The following is a 14,900-nucleotide window of genomic DNA, read 5'->3' as shown; positions in this document are numbered from 1 at the left end:
TGTGAATTCACAATTTTACCTTCCTTTTTAAAAAGAGGACCCAAATTCTGAACATTTCAAGTTTCATAAACCTGGATCCTCCAGTTCCAATCTTGGTGTTAATGAAAGCAGGTGTGCTTGGGGGTGGTGGGCCTCAGAGAAACCTGGAAGGGAGTGGGGCCACATGAGCACACAGAAGGAGTGATGGTTAAAAAAAAAAAAAAAGTCGGGGGAAATATGACTATGAGAAAAGGATGTCTGCTTCCTTGGCCTGCCAAGTTTTATTTGGCCTGCAGAAGTAGACCATTTCCTGCCCCATTCCTTCCAAGACCAACCCCACAGACTGGCAGTAAGCAATTTTCCTCCATTTACTTTGAAGATGTTGTTTTACCAATGAGCCCTGAAAGTGGGCAGATTGTCATAGAACTCTTAAGTATATTTTTTTATTCTTTAACAATGTTTTTGTGCCTGTTTTATCATGGACATATTAATGTAGTAGTATATGTGTATAATTTTATATAGATAACTATACATAAGACAAGCAATGGAGAAATTTATTGATTGATATAGGTCTGTGATCAAGAAGTTGCAAGATTATTGCCCTGTGGAGATATTTCTCCAGTCTCTTAAAGTTCTCCCGTTAGAACACTTATACACTGTTGGCAGGAGTGTATATTAAATCAACCATTCTGGAAAGCAGTATGGCAATTCCTCAAAGAGCTAAAAGAAGAACTACCATCCCACCCAGCAATCCCATTACTGGGTATAAACCCAGAGGAATATAATTCATTCTACTATAAAGACATATGCACGCAAATGTTCTTTGCAGCACTATTCACAATAGCAAAGATATGGAATCAAACTAAATGCCCATCAATGACAGTCTGGGTAATGAAAATGTGGTATAGATATACCATAGAATACTATGCAGCCATAAAAAAGAACAAGATCATGTCTTTTGCAGGAACATGGATGGAGCTGGAGGCTACTATCCTTAGCAGACTAATGCAGGAACAGAAAACCAAATGCTGCATAGCTAAGTGGGAACTGAATGGTAAGAACTTCTGAACACAAAGAAGGAAATGACCGACACTGGGGTCTACTTGAAGGTGGAGGGTAGGAGGAGGGGGAGGAACAGAAAGGATAACTATTGGGTACTGGGCTTAATACCTATGTGATGAAATAATATGTACAAACCCCCATGACATGTGTTTACCTATGTAACAAACCTTGACATGTACCCCCCAAACCTAAAATAAAAGTAAAAAAAAAAAATATATTCTCCCCTTAAATCTTCTGGGCAACAAGGTCATAAAAGACACTCATCTTGGGTAAAATTGTAGTTATATTCATAGACTTCAATGCTCAATGTTTTGGACCTTTGCTTTCTTACATTTCTTTCAACTTGGACAGTAAATTAAAATCATTGTTTTATTTTTCTCTTTTTCAGTTACTAGCCCAGTATTTGGAATTTGCCAAAGCTATATTCCTCAGAATTTACTTCAAGAGCTCCTTTGTATCAGCAGAGGATGAAGAACGGAGAAGAAGAGGAGGAGGATGAAAGAAACGTAAGAGATGTGGCAACTAATTGCAATGTGTAGATTGTATTTAGCTCATGATTCAAACAAACTAGATATTTGTTATTAAAGAATTATGGTTGTTTTTGGTGTGATATTAGTATTGTGGTCACATTTCTTAAGAATCCATCTTTAGAGATAGGTGCTGAAATGCTTGCAGATGAAATGACATTATCATCTGAGATGTGCTTCAAAAACAGTTAAAGAAGATATCGATAAGATGGCCTTGAATTCACAATTGCTGAAGATGGGTATAGGGCACATGGAGTTTTATTATAATCTTTTCTCTCCTTTTATATTGTTTGTAGTTTTCCATTATAAGTTAAAATGAAGAAAATAAGTCAACCAAGCATGAAGCGGTCAGTGAGATTCTTACAGACATCCCAACTTTGCCTCTTATCTGCCTGACATAGTCATGGAACTAGAAAGACAAGCACAATTTGCCAAGCATCAGAGTGGCATCTTGAAACTGCTGGGTTTTGTTTAGGGTAACCTCCCTAGGAGGAGAACACTTTGGACCAGGGAGTGAACAGCTTGGAACTGGAGTGGCTTTACTGCTGGCAAAAAAGAATTTGCTAATTCTCAAAGGGGGGAAAAATAAGACCATGAAACAGGATCACAATGCTCTTTGGACATCAAAGAATCATTCCAAAACAAGATTTTGGTGAGTTCAATGTAAATGAATGAGGGCCATGAGGCTTCAATTTCCTTCAAAATACACAAGTCTAAAAATTCAAGGAAAAATGCCCTGTTAAACATGTGCTGAACTGAAATGCTTCGAGAGTCATTGAGCCCAAATGGGCCCTGGCTTTGCCCCAAGACTGGATCTTGTTCCTGTTGGAATATGATTTCTCCAACATACCCCATTTCCTCTATAAACTCTACTTCCTTCCTTCCAGGTCCTCATCCAAATTCTACTTCAGATGCTCAAAACACAGGACAAGACAAATCCAGGGATCAGCAACATTTTTTTTCCCCTTTTCAATTTCGATAAGAAAGAAACAAATTCTCGGAGACTCAATTTGGAAAACATTTGCTGGCAAATCCACAAAGCTCACCCTGTTGGTTTGAACTTTGAAAGTGTTGGGAATGGCTAACACAGTGAAAATGAAGTGGGGAGGAAATGGATGCTAAGGCAATCCACTGTATTCCACTCACCCCCGACTCATTCACCCCAGAAAAAATCCAACCATAATCATCTGGACCTTCCTGTGTGGATCTCCATTAGTAAAAAGCTTTTTAAAAAAGGCACTTCCGTAGGTCATGGAGTTCATGGCCCAATACCTGGCCCAGGTCTGACTGGAGTCAGTAGGCAGGAAAAGGAGCTACTAAGGGTGGTCTTGCCACACAGCCTTGACCTAGAGAAGGGGATACTGAAAAGCCAGACCAGGGCTTAATGGGTAGATGGAAATAGATACAGAAAATGGAGGCAAGCGACCTCCCCACTTGAAAGCCTGGAACGCCCAGCTGGGTTTGATTTAAAGTTCTCTTTGGGCCTGTGAGCCCAAAAATGAATGTTCTTGTTGCATGAAGTCTTTACAGTTTGTCAGAAGTGTATGTTGCAGGTTAGGTTAGAGTCAGTTAACCTAGGAGGTGGTTGGTGGTTGGAATCCTTGGTTCTAAGAGCTTGGTGTGTTCTGTGGCTCTGACTCCTGGGGCCTACCACATTTTGCAGGAAGGGCATACATAAAGCTGCCCATAACTCCTACCGCTCTTGGCAGTTTCTCCCTGAGACTTCATCCTTTTGTTACAGTAGGTAGTTAGACACACATGAGCAGGCAAGGCCGCCCTCCCCACAATGAGGAATGGAATGTCAGGCAACCATCAGGTGATGGTCAGGCAGTTGTTAATTGTCTCTCTAAAATAATCATTGGTTGAAGCCAGGGCCAGGCAGTTTCCCAATAAATAGAAAACACCTGAAACTGGTGATCAGCTTCCTAGTAAGATCTCAGGAGTTGGGTGAGTGGACTTAAGCATGCGCACTAAGAGGCAAAATGACAGAGTTTAACTGGTATATGAATCCTCGACTGATAAGGAGAAAAAGCCCTCAAGTGAGCACACACACAACTTCAGTAAACACACTGCGCATGCTCACCCCGCAAGTGCCTGAATGCCACTGTGGATGCAGACAGCCCACTCCAAGGGAAGAATCAGGGGAGAAGAGATGAACCCCCCTGGAAGCATGCCAACATAGGAAACCCCAAGTCAAAGGTCAAACCACCCAGCTGATCTCAAGTCACCCGCTTGGCCCTCTTCTAAGTGAATTTCCTTTTGTTCCTGCTCTAAAGCTTTTTAATACACTTTTCACTCCTGCTCAAAAACTTGCCTTGGCCTCTCACCCTGCCTTATGCCCCTTGGTTAAAAATTCTTTCTTCTGAGGTGTTAAGAATTGAGGTTGCTACAGATTTGCCACCAGTAACACTTCCATAGCCTTAGATGATTTAGGTTTCAAAATTGGAATTTCTCATTTTAATCTCTGGAGTACAAAACTCCAGTGGGAATTTTGTACTATCCCCACTTAGTACTACTATCTCTATAGAGATAAGAAAATAAAGTATAATTTTCTCTCCAGATTCTATTGTGAATATTGTTCCTAGTGATTCCACTTACAAGCCAAAAATATTTGACTCTAAGCTAGAAAGACCACAGCATTTTCTGGCTTCCTGGGAAGTCACTCACACAGCTAGTGGCACTAGTTTCCAGGACTTGTCATCCTCCAGTGACCCCGCCTAGCTGTCTTGTTGATAACTGTCTTCCTAAAATGAAGGGCAGGTACTTTGAAAAGCGAGTCCCAAACTAACTGTGCATCCACTCAAAGCTCACTCAGACTTTGTACCATAGGCAAGAGCAGGTCACACCGTCAGAATATGGCACAAACATGAGAATAATTTTCAAGGATGATAGGAACTAAAAGTTTTTAAAGTGGGAAGGAGATGAAAAAACTCCACTTTTCTGTAACTAGCTCATGAGGGTTTGGTGTGTGGAGAACGAATTGCACCACCAGTACTAGCACCACTCCACCAAATTCTAAGTTTTTTTCTTGGATTTTTGTTAAACTTAAATATTTAGGCTGGGTGCAGTGGCTCACGCCTGTAATCCCAGCACTTTGGGAGGCCGAGGTGGGTGGATCACCTGAGGTCAGGAGTTCGAGACCAGCCTGACCAATATGGTGAAACCCCATCTCTACTAAAAATAAAAAAATTAGCCAGACGTAGTGGCAGGTGCCTGTAGTCCCAGCTACTCTGGAGGCTGAGACAGAAGAATTGCTTGAACCCGGGAGATGGAGGTTGCAGTGAGCCAAGATGATGCCACTGTATTGTATTCCAGCCTGGGCAACAGAGCCAGACTTCATCTCAAAAAAAAAAAAAAAAAAAAAAAGACTTAAATATTTAAAGGAATGTTACAAAAGCCACAGGAGATGACTGACTAGCACAATGACAATCCCAGTTATTCAAGTAGAGTGCTGCATCCTGAAACATCTGAGATGAGCCTAGCTTGTATCATTATGAGCAAGGTCAATATTCCCTTCCGTAGAAACCAACCAGGGTCTTCTTTATCACAGCTTGCAACATTTAGGAGTTGGCCAAGATATGAGGCAAATTCATTTAATTTGGTTTAACTTAATTCTGCCCTGAGCTGTGCAGAAGCTGGGCACATGAACATTACTACATCCCAAGATCTCCTCAGAACTTACAGGGTAGAAGTTCCTGATGCATATAGCACTGAGTGGGGACACAGAGAGGAGAGATAATTTTCAACAGGGAAAGTCAGGGTAAGTTGGCTTTCCAGCTGGAGTGAAGAGTTCTTAAACTGTAGTGCCCATACGGATCCCCTGGGGAGCTTGTCAAGAATGAAAAGGGGGTGGCCTCATGAGAATCACCTGGAAGGCTTAAGCATGAAAACGGATGGGCCCCCTCTCCCAAAGATTTTAATTTTAGTAGGTTTGATTTAGAGCCCTCCAAATCTGTGTTTTGAAAACAAACTACGCCCCTACTTCTGATTGGGTGGTCCTCAGAACCTACACTGTTCTAAAGTTTTCATCTACAAGTCTCTCCACATGCAGGGCTGTAAATATAGGCCCAGAAAGACGAGAAGGCTGTTTCCATGTTCATGCCCATGATGCTGAAAGTTATTTTCCCAGATTCCTTTTGGGGTCTAGGAAATTCAAAAAGAATGTTCATGGAGGTCTGCGGGTGAGGGCATGTGGGGAAAGAAAGCGCTGTCATTCATCCTTAGGGCATGCTCTTTGTAGACCTGAGGGCTGTCCTAGATTCCCTGTGCCCTGATCTATGGATTGGGACTCCACACCAAATACTCTGGTTTTAGGGTTATTCTGTCATATTCAGTGTCCTCTAGGTCAAGGCATCAGGTGACAATAAACATATTTAAAGAAGGAAAGGCCCTGGTATAAACACACCTGATAGCAATAACTTACGCATACCCTGAGACTGACCCTGTGTAGCAGACACACCTGCATGTGGCTCGGAGTTCCAAGCTAAGGAATCCGGAAGTGGCCAACCCGGAGGGTCATTCCTTATCTATGAGAAACAGCTTAGCCCCTAGCCTGTCCCAGGAAACGTGGGCTTTATAGGAGACTGATGACGTCCTTTGTTTTGGGTGAAGGTTGCTAGGTGGAGACTGTTAGGGAGAGGGTCCCAAGTGAATATAAAATGCATGCCTTTTGCAAGCGTTTGCAGTTCTGTCCAGCTCTCACCATTGGACTATATGCAAGGGGGTTCTCCTGCCCAGCCGGCTGCCACTGGACTCTCTCCCCTATATGTAAGTCCCCAGTAAAACCCAGTGTCTCATTTGCCAGTTCTGGGTCTGCTCTTCATCCTTTTGAACCTGGTGTCTTTCCCACTGGAGTCAATAGGTGTTTGGCTCAACATTACGAGTTGGTTTGGCCAAGTCATTGTAAACTATTGGCCCTCAAGACCAAACCAGGCATGCCTAAGTGATCTGCTAAATTGGACGCAGGGTTTTTGTTTTGTTTTAAATTGAATTTGAATGCTTTCAGGCATTATATATTCATTCTGCAGTTGGCCAGAGGCCTCACCACCTCCCTTTGTGTTATGCCTGAATGATACACATTTTAAAATAATTCCTGGCTGGGCACGGTGGCTCACGCCTGTAATCCCAGCACTTTGGGAGGCCAAGGCGGGTGGATCACAAGGTCAGGAGTTCAAGACCAGCCTGGCCAATATGGTGAAACCCCATCTTTACTAAAAATACAAAAATTAGCCGGGTGTGGTGGTGGGCGCCTGTAATCCCAGCTACTTGGGAGGCTGAGGCAGGAGAATCACTTGAACCCGGGAAGTGGAGGTTGCAGCTAGCTGAGATTGTACCATTGCACTCCAGCCTAGGCAACAGAGCGAGACTCTGTCTCAAAAAAAAAAAAAAAAAAAAAATTCCTGCCTTCTCCTGTAGGCATTTGACTTTGAGAAACCTGGGCCACATGCTAAATTTGAATCCATGTACTGGATTAGTTCCAGTGTCTGAGCTGGGCATGAACTCAGGAACACAAGAGTGCATTGGTGTTAGAGAGGAAGGAAAATCCAGGAGGGTCTGTGCACCTGGAAGCACAAGGAATACAGAGCAAGCTTCCCCCAGTGCCAGGAATCCAAAGTTCAGATAAAGGGTGGAGGAAGCCCAGCAGATCCCCCAAGCTCTGCCTGCTTTTGGGATCCTTTGGCCCAGAATAGGTAAGAGAAGGCCTCCATCTTGGACTTGCAGCCATCACCCATCATTCCTGCTCCCGAGGGTGCTAAACTGGCCCAGCAGCCCTATTTAGTGTTCCAAATGATAGTTTTTCAAGCTTTGGTGACAACCACAGCCAGCCCCTAACCTTTTTGCTGGTGCCACTTACCATCCCGGAAATACCTTCTCTTTCTACCCATTTATGCCTCATTCCTCTAAGCACTTCAAGATCCAGCTTAAACCCCCAACTCCTCTGGAAGCTTTCCCTGATCAATTTCACCAACGTGGACAATCTCTACCTCCTCTCAACTTACTACCTACTCTACTTATAAATGACTTATTTCCATCTGCCTTGAATCATTGCTTATATCTCTTATGTGAATAAATTTCAGCTTCTCAATTAGACTGTCAGCTCCTAGAGAGGAGGTACCATACCTCAATTCTTATTGTCTGGATTCCTTAGAGTACATGACAGTACCTGAAATGTGTCACTAATTCACTGATTAATTATCTCCAGTAGCATCAGGGAACAGCTGCACAGACTTTTCTCACAAAGCATACACAGCAATTGGAAGCTTCTAAGAAAGTCAGATAAATGTGGAAACACCATCCTGGCAATTCCCTAGCATCGTACTTTCATAGATTGCTTGTGTCCGTTCAGTTATTCAGCAAAAATGTTGCCTTTGATTCATGTACTTGTAGAAGAGAAAATTATTAAGTGGTATAAGGACCTTCCTTCAATTAGGCTATAAAACTGAAAGTAAACAAATGGAAAGATTCCTCAATAGCAGGAATCTTTGTGTAGGAATAGCAGGAATCTGTAGTCAGTGGAGTGGTGGCCCCCAAAAGATGTCTACCCAGAACCTGTGAATGTGACCATATTTGGAACAAGGGTCTTGTAGATGCAATTAAGGATCTCAAGATAAGATTACCATGGAGTATCCAAGTAGGCCCTAAATCCAGTGATAAGTTTCCTTATAAGAAGAGGAGAAGGCAAAGAGAATTGAAGAGGACACTGAGGAGAAGGCCATGTACAGACTGGTGGAGGCAGAGGTAGAGTTATGCAGCCAGAAGCCAAGGAACACCTGCAGACCCCCTCCACAAAACTAGAGAATGCAAGAAAGCATTCTCCCCTATAGCCTTCATAGGGAGCATGACCTTGCTGACACCTTGATTTCAAGCTTCTGGATGCCAGAATTGTGGGAGAATAAATTTCTGTTGTTTTAAGACACCCAACTTGGGTTAATTCGTGACAGCAGCCCTAGGAAACCAACATAGCAAGGAAGAAGGATAGCGGATGGGAATGCGTGGGCAGGGAAGAATATCATGGCACCGGATTTCAAAGATCCCAACCTCAGCATCCATTGAGAGAGGAATGAGCCTTTTCATAATCTCTGCCATTGCCTGTTTGTCTAGAAAAGCTTCTGCAAGGTCATTATTTCCTCAGAGATGCTCATGATTCAGATTTAAGCTAGATACTTTCTCTTGGATCCTGGAGTTACATTCCAATAAGATGGGACCAGATAATCCTGAAATGCAGAACAAATGATCGCTTCCAAGAACCTAGCTCTATTTATCAAAGGGCACCCGCTGTGTTAGACAAATTGGCTGGTCCAGCTAATTACAAAGGAGGCACAGGCTACCACCACATAGTCATGGGTGGTAGCACTATCTAATGTGACCAGACAAGCTTTTCTGATCTGGGATTTGTGAACTCTATTTAAAGTCTCTGTTTTCATTTGCCCACTGACTGTAATTTACACATAAGCCAACTCTTGCTATTTTTCCCCTCTGGTTAGGTTCGTAAGGAGGAATACATTTTTTGCAAATGTTCCAAACACAAGGCACACACAGCAACACTTTTCATATGATTGCTAGAAGTCATTCACATCAGTCTGTAATCCTTATTCAAAGCTCACTAATAAAAGGAGCTGGAAAAATATAACTAGAGGTTGGTGACATGAGGCATTTCCTTGCATAAAATGGACATGGGTCATGTAGGAAATTGTCTTTATTTTTCAGAGATGCACAATGATGTATTTAGGAGTGATATGTCATGATGGCTACAATTTGCTCCAGACCATCGCAGCAAGAAACATATGAAGCAAATGTGGCAAAATGTTAACCCATTAAATCAAGGCAATGGAAATATGGGTGCTCAAGGCATGTTTCTTTGTATCCCACAGGTTTCAAAAGCATCAAAAATAAAAATAACATGGCTATATACATTTTATACATAGGGTTCTTTTTTTACTGATACTATACCCGTTTTCAGGTATAGAGACTGTCTCAATAAAGGGACGATGCCTGCTTACAATTATAAATACCCAACAGAGGCAGCAGATCTATGCATACAAATTCTATTCTTAACTGCTCTTCAGTTCTATTTATGGAAGGAAGAGAAGTTACATCTATTGAGGAAAAAGAGTACCCCAAAAAAGCAGCATTGGCACTGAAGCAGGAAAAAAAAATGCCTTGTTGAGAAAGTACTGCATCTGTTAATATGGGGCTTTTTTGTCAAGTCACAGACAGCTAAGCATGCCGCTTTAAACTGCTGGCTTTGTCCAAGTGCATCTAGTGTGTGTGGAATTTATTCCTCTAAATGGATATATCAGCTAGGGAATGGACTCGGGTCCCACCCCCAACATACTAGGCACATAAACACACAGGCACGGACAGAGAGGGGACTCACAGTTCTGAATACAGGAAGTGCAGGTTGCCCACATTGTCAATGTAGTTAGCAGGACTGAGCCAAGGCAAGACCAGCAACAGAAGCGCCTTCATTCTCCGAGCAGTGTGCTGCCTTCTCACTGGTCACCTTCTGTCAGCTACAAGGGCCCAAACCAGCCAAGCTCCTTTAAGCAAACCTTGCCATGCCCCCACAATCAGTAGATCACAAAGAATTTGACTGAGAACCTTTAGATTAAGCCACGTTAATAAATCACGGGCCTGTAAGAAGATTATGCTCTCTGATTCTCAGATGAGAGGATGTAGGAACGCAAGGAGCCACCACGATTGGCGAGAGAGCTTAGGCTAAGAGCAGGCAAGCTGATGCCCAGGAAAGGAACCAGCCCCTCCTGCAGGATGCGGACTGGTTCTTGGGAAGCAGCTGGTACATTTACATCACTGGCTGGGAGCAGACAGGCTGGGAGTTAAAATGTGTTGGAAGAGGGCATGAGCATGACACATTCAGACCCCACGGTGTGAATAATTAAATAATGAAAAGCTGCCCTCCAGTTTGCTATAGCGACACTGTGAGAAATTCCCATCTTTGGAGCAGCCTGGAGAGCTGAGCTTAAAGCAAGCATTCAGATATTCAGTGGCTGAAATATGAACCAACCCCACCTTCCTCCAGCACTGTATGTATATTTAGAGTACGATTTAAAACATTTCACCCATCACCATCTTGACTGCACTGACATATGAAAGAGATGTGACAGTGACAGCTTCCTTGCTAATTTTGAAAATTGGCTCCAGAGAAGAATAGGCTGTGTCATTCTCTGTCAGAATAACAAAGAGCCTGGATAGACGTAAAGTTCTGTCCAAACAATGTACAGGTTCCTGTTTGGTGAGGAAATGAGTCACTCCATTCTTCCTTCTCCCTGGGGGGATAGAATTGAGCTCTGAAACCAGCTGTATGACCCTTGTTTCATTTAAGCTCTCAAGCCTCAGTCACCTTACCTTTGAAATGGAGCTAATTATGCCTTACCTGCCTGGTCTGTCAGGGACTGGGCCACATCCCCTCTTCCAGCTTTAAGATCTGGGATTTCAGACTGCGTCACTGGCCTCAATACTAAGACTTCTTTGCAGGCCTAAGCTCTGGAGTGCCACAGAAGCCCCCAGGACTCTCCCTTACCCCATATTCAAGAAGATTAAATTCCATTTTGCCAACTCAAGACCAGAATCTTAATAGAAATGGCTCAAAGGGATAATTACATTCATCACATTAATGACAGCCAAGCCATGATAGCAAACTCCACTCCACAGGAAGTAGACCAGAGAAAAGTCTACAGGATGAGACCAACTGCAATGAACTGTGTAGTCATTAGGAATTTGGCATCAGAGGCAGGGCTAAAAGAGTTTAAATACAGAAGACTCTTAGAATGTGCAGATTTAATTTCTACAGTTTACAGTGCCAATGAACAACCTTGATAAAACATGGGATGTAATAATTCATAAGGTTGTTGAGGTCCAAATTGGAATTCTATTCTCTGTAAGGCTGCTCTGCAAGAGTGAGTCAGAGCTCATGGAAAGCAGTAGAAAGGAAGTTAGGTTTGATATTTAGGTGCTGGGGTTAGAGAAGCTTGAGGTTAGAGTTCTAGCTCTGCTGCATACTAGCTGTATGACAGTGGGCATGTTTGGTTAACCTCTCTGAACTTTCATGTCCTCCCCTGTAAAAGAAAGACAATAGTAATAGTGCTTAACTCAGAGTGCTGGTAAGAAGGTGAAATGAGGCAATGCCCATAAACAACAAAGGGCTTAACGAGTATTAGCTTAATGTTATCGTATTTTATTTTTTTTCAGAGATGGGGGTCTTGCTCTGTCACCCAGGCTGTAGTGCTGTGCCACAATTATACCTCACTGCAGTGGTGAACTCCTGGGATCAAGCAATTCTCCTGCCTCAGCCTCCCAAGTAGCTGGGACTACAGGTGCATGACACCATGCCTGGCTAAAAAAAAAAAAAAAAAAAAAAAAATTAAAATCTTTTTCAGAGATGAGGGTCCCTCTATGTTGCCCAGGCTGGTCTTGAACTTTTTGCCTCAAGCAATATTCCTGCCTCAACCTTCAAGTAGCTAGGATTATAGGTGTAAGCCACTGCACCTGGGTCTACTGTTACTAATAACTATTAGCGATAGCGAATGAACCTACTTGGAAGCTTAACATCTATCTCCAAGAGGTTTTGTTATTCTTTTCTTATCTCTTCTTTCCTCCTATACTATTAGGGAAGTGACATGTTATAGTCTTATCCTAAATATGGAGTTTCACAAAGTCCTGAAACATGCTCTTCTTGGATGTCCACGACCTCCTGTATAGATCAGAACTCTTAAGTAGCATGATGTATTATAAAGGTTGTGGACTTCATATTGGTATTGGATTGTATTTCGGACGATCTTGGACATGTCAGATTGCTTCTGACATTTGGTACATCTTTTATTAAAAAAGGATGACTGCCCATTCACCACCTTGCATTTAAAGGGGATGAAATTAATTGATTAATGTGACTGCAATATAAACATGAATGTAAGGTTTTCTGTTGTTTTTTTTATGTCACTATTGCAACCACTGCTGGTTGCCTATCAAATATTTAATCTCCCCTTCTTCCTTATAACAGAACCCAGGTTTTATTTATGCTGTTACTACATGTAGACCCTCTCACAGATGGGCAGCTGTATAACACAATAGTGACTAATGAGGTATGAGTAGAAATTACTAGGTAAGACATCTCAGAAGGCTCTTTAAAGGGAGGTGTCTCCATTGGCACATTGTATTTTTCCCTGCCTGCCTAATTCTTTCTGCCTGGAACTTGTACATGACACTGAAGCATGCAGCCATTTTGAGACCATGAGGTGATAAACCTGAGGATGAAAGCTAAACTAATTCCTGCTGGCATCATGTCATGGCAAAATCATAGTAATCCTGGGCTTCCTACCCCTAGACTTTGTATTACATGAGAAAAACAAAACTTCTACCTGGTTAAACCAATATAACATAATTTTCTATTACCTGCCATCCGATGTAATCCTAATTAATACAATCCCTTGGGGCTAAAACCCAACCTCAAATGAACAGAGATTGCTCCATGGCTTCCTTGCCAGTAAACAGCCCTAACTCTAATCTTTGCCCTATTCTTTGCCTGGCTGTCCTATTTATCTTAAATTTTATCTCAGATATCACTGATCAACTCCTATTTTCTTGCTTCTTTTCTCTTCACTAAACAAGGTTTATTTAGGGGCCAGAAAAATGTTGGGTTCAGAGTTAGAAGGTCGCAGTAAGGACGTATGTCAAATCACAATTATTATGAGATGTTTAGTCTAGCTAAAATGACCAGCAAGACTAGTACATGCCTACTTTTCATAGGTAATAGTCCCCTGTATTTCTTTTCTTTTCTTTTTTTTTTTTTTGAGATGGAGTCTCACTCTGTCACCAGACTGGAGAGCAATGGGGCGATCTTGGCTCACTGCAACCTCTGCCTCCTGGGTTCAAACGATTCTCCTGCCTCAGCCTCCCGAGTAGCTGGGACTACATGCATGCACCACCACGCCCAGCTAATTTTTGTATTTTTAGTAGAGATGGGGTTTCACTGTGTTGGCCACGATGGTCTTGATCTCTTGATCTCGTGATCCGCCCATATCAGCCTCCCAAAGTGCTGGGATTACAAGCTTGAGCCACTGTGCCCGGCCCTCCCTGTATTTTTTCTTTCAATAAAGTCTTCCCCACTTTGTAGACAGTTAGCTGTGCTGTCCTGAATACACTACCCTGGATGGAAGTAAAGGTCAAAGAAGATCCAGGGTAGACCTTTGGAGAAGAAACTCCCAGGACATTGGATGCAAAGTTAATCAGGAAAATATTCCCAGCCAGCCTTCAGCCACGTGTGTCTTGGGCCAATTACATCACGTTTTCATTCACAGCTCATTTCAAATTATTGAACAATGAACTCTGTATTCATACTAGTAAATACTTGAGGAGGGTCAGTTTTATTATCTTCCATTTTTAGAAAATAAGAAAGTAGGTGCAGCAAACCATCATGACACACACATACACCTATGTAACAAACCTGAATGTTCCGTACGTGTATCCCAGAACGTGAAAAAAAAAAAAAGAAAAAAGGAAAAAGGAGAGAAAGTAAAGGGCAAAGTGACTTGTCCTATGAAACAATTCACGTATGTTTTCAACTTCTCTCTTTTACCTTTAAAAGGTCATTTCCTTAGAGGCAGAAATCACAACTTATTTTTCTTTCATTCAGGGCCTGACCTATTGTGAATCCTTGCTAAATACTGTGTATGCAGATGATGAGATTACAAAATGGAAATGTGGTCTTGAGCCTAAAATAAGTCTCGCTCAGGATCAAGAAGTGAAAGCTTGGCTTCCACACACCTTCTCATTGAAATTCTGGGTCAGGAGAGATGAGCAGATGGGCCCTCTGCAGGGGCCCCACTACATACTGGTAATAGCCTCCAGTTAGGAAAGCTGCCATTCAACTCAATAAGTCCATCACCCCCCTGGGAATTCTCTACAGTAGACCCATGTGATGGGAGTCTGTAAGCATCTAAGAGGGCAGAAATCAACAGAATTAGCCAGAAGTTTCCAACTGCTAGCTCCAAACTCAGATTTATTCCCATAAAAGAGCTCTCTAGTCTGAAAGCAGAAACAGTTGTCCAAGTAATCAATGATCTAGCCAGTCATGCATATCTACAGCCAGTCCTAAATGTTTTACTCAAGTATTTATATTTAGTAGACAAGTATTGTTTACAAATGAAACCCATTCTGGAGAAAACAGGCACCAGCTGTTTAAAGATGTGATGCTGTCTGCCTGTACCCTGACTTAAGTCTCCTGTTGGGCAACAGGTGCAGAAATTTCAGTTAGACAGGAGGCATAAATTCAGGAGATTATTGTACAATGAGGTGATTATAGTTAATAACAATGTA

General features: G+C 42.3%; 1 protein-coding gene across 2 annotated transcripts in view; it reads right to left on the bottom strand.

Annotated features, from left to right (window-relative positions):
* The window catches only part of LNX1 (ligand of numb-protein X 1), a 141,292-nt gene that overhangs the window by 103,792 nt on the left and 22,600 nt on the right, over positions 1-14,900 (bottom strand). Inside the window, 1 exon segment of one of the 2 annotated variants that reach the window (NM_001133146.1) lies at positions 9,946-10,168. The exons of the other annotated variant lie outside the window; for it this stretch is intronic. The gene's annotated coding sequence lies outside the window, so the exon portion shown is untranslated. 2 annotated transcript variants of the gene reach the window in all.

The sequence above is a fragment of the Pongo abelii genome, chromosome 3 (genome assembly GCF_028885655.2).
Source record: "Pongo abelii isolate AG06213 chromosome 3, NHGRI_mPonAbe1-v2.0_pri, whole genome shotgun sequence".
NCBI lineage: Eukaryota > Metazoa > Chordata > Mammalia > Primates > Hominidae > Pongo > Pongo abelii.
The sequence above is the reverse complement of the archived record's forward strand: the minus strand, read 5'-3'. Positions and strand labels throughout refer to the sequence as shown.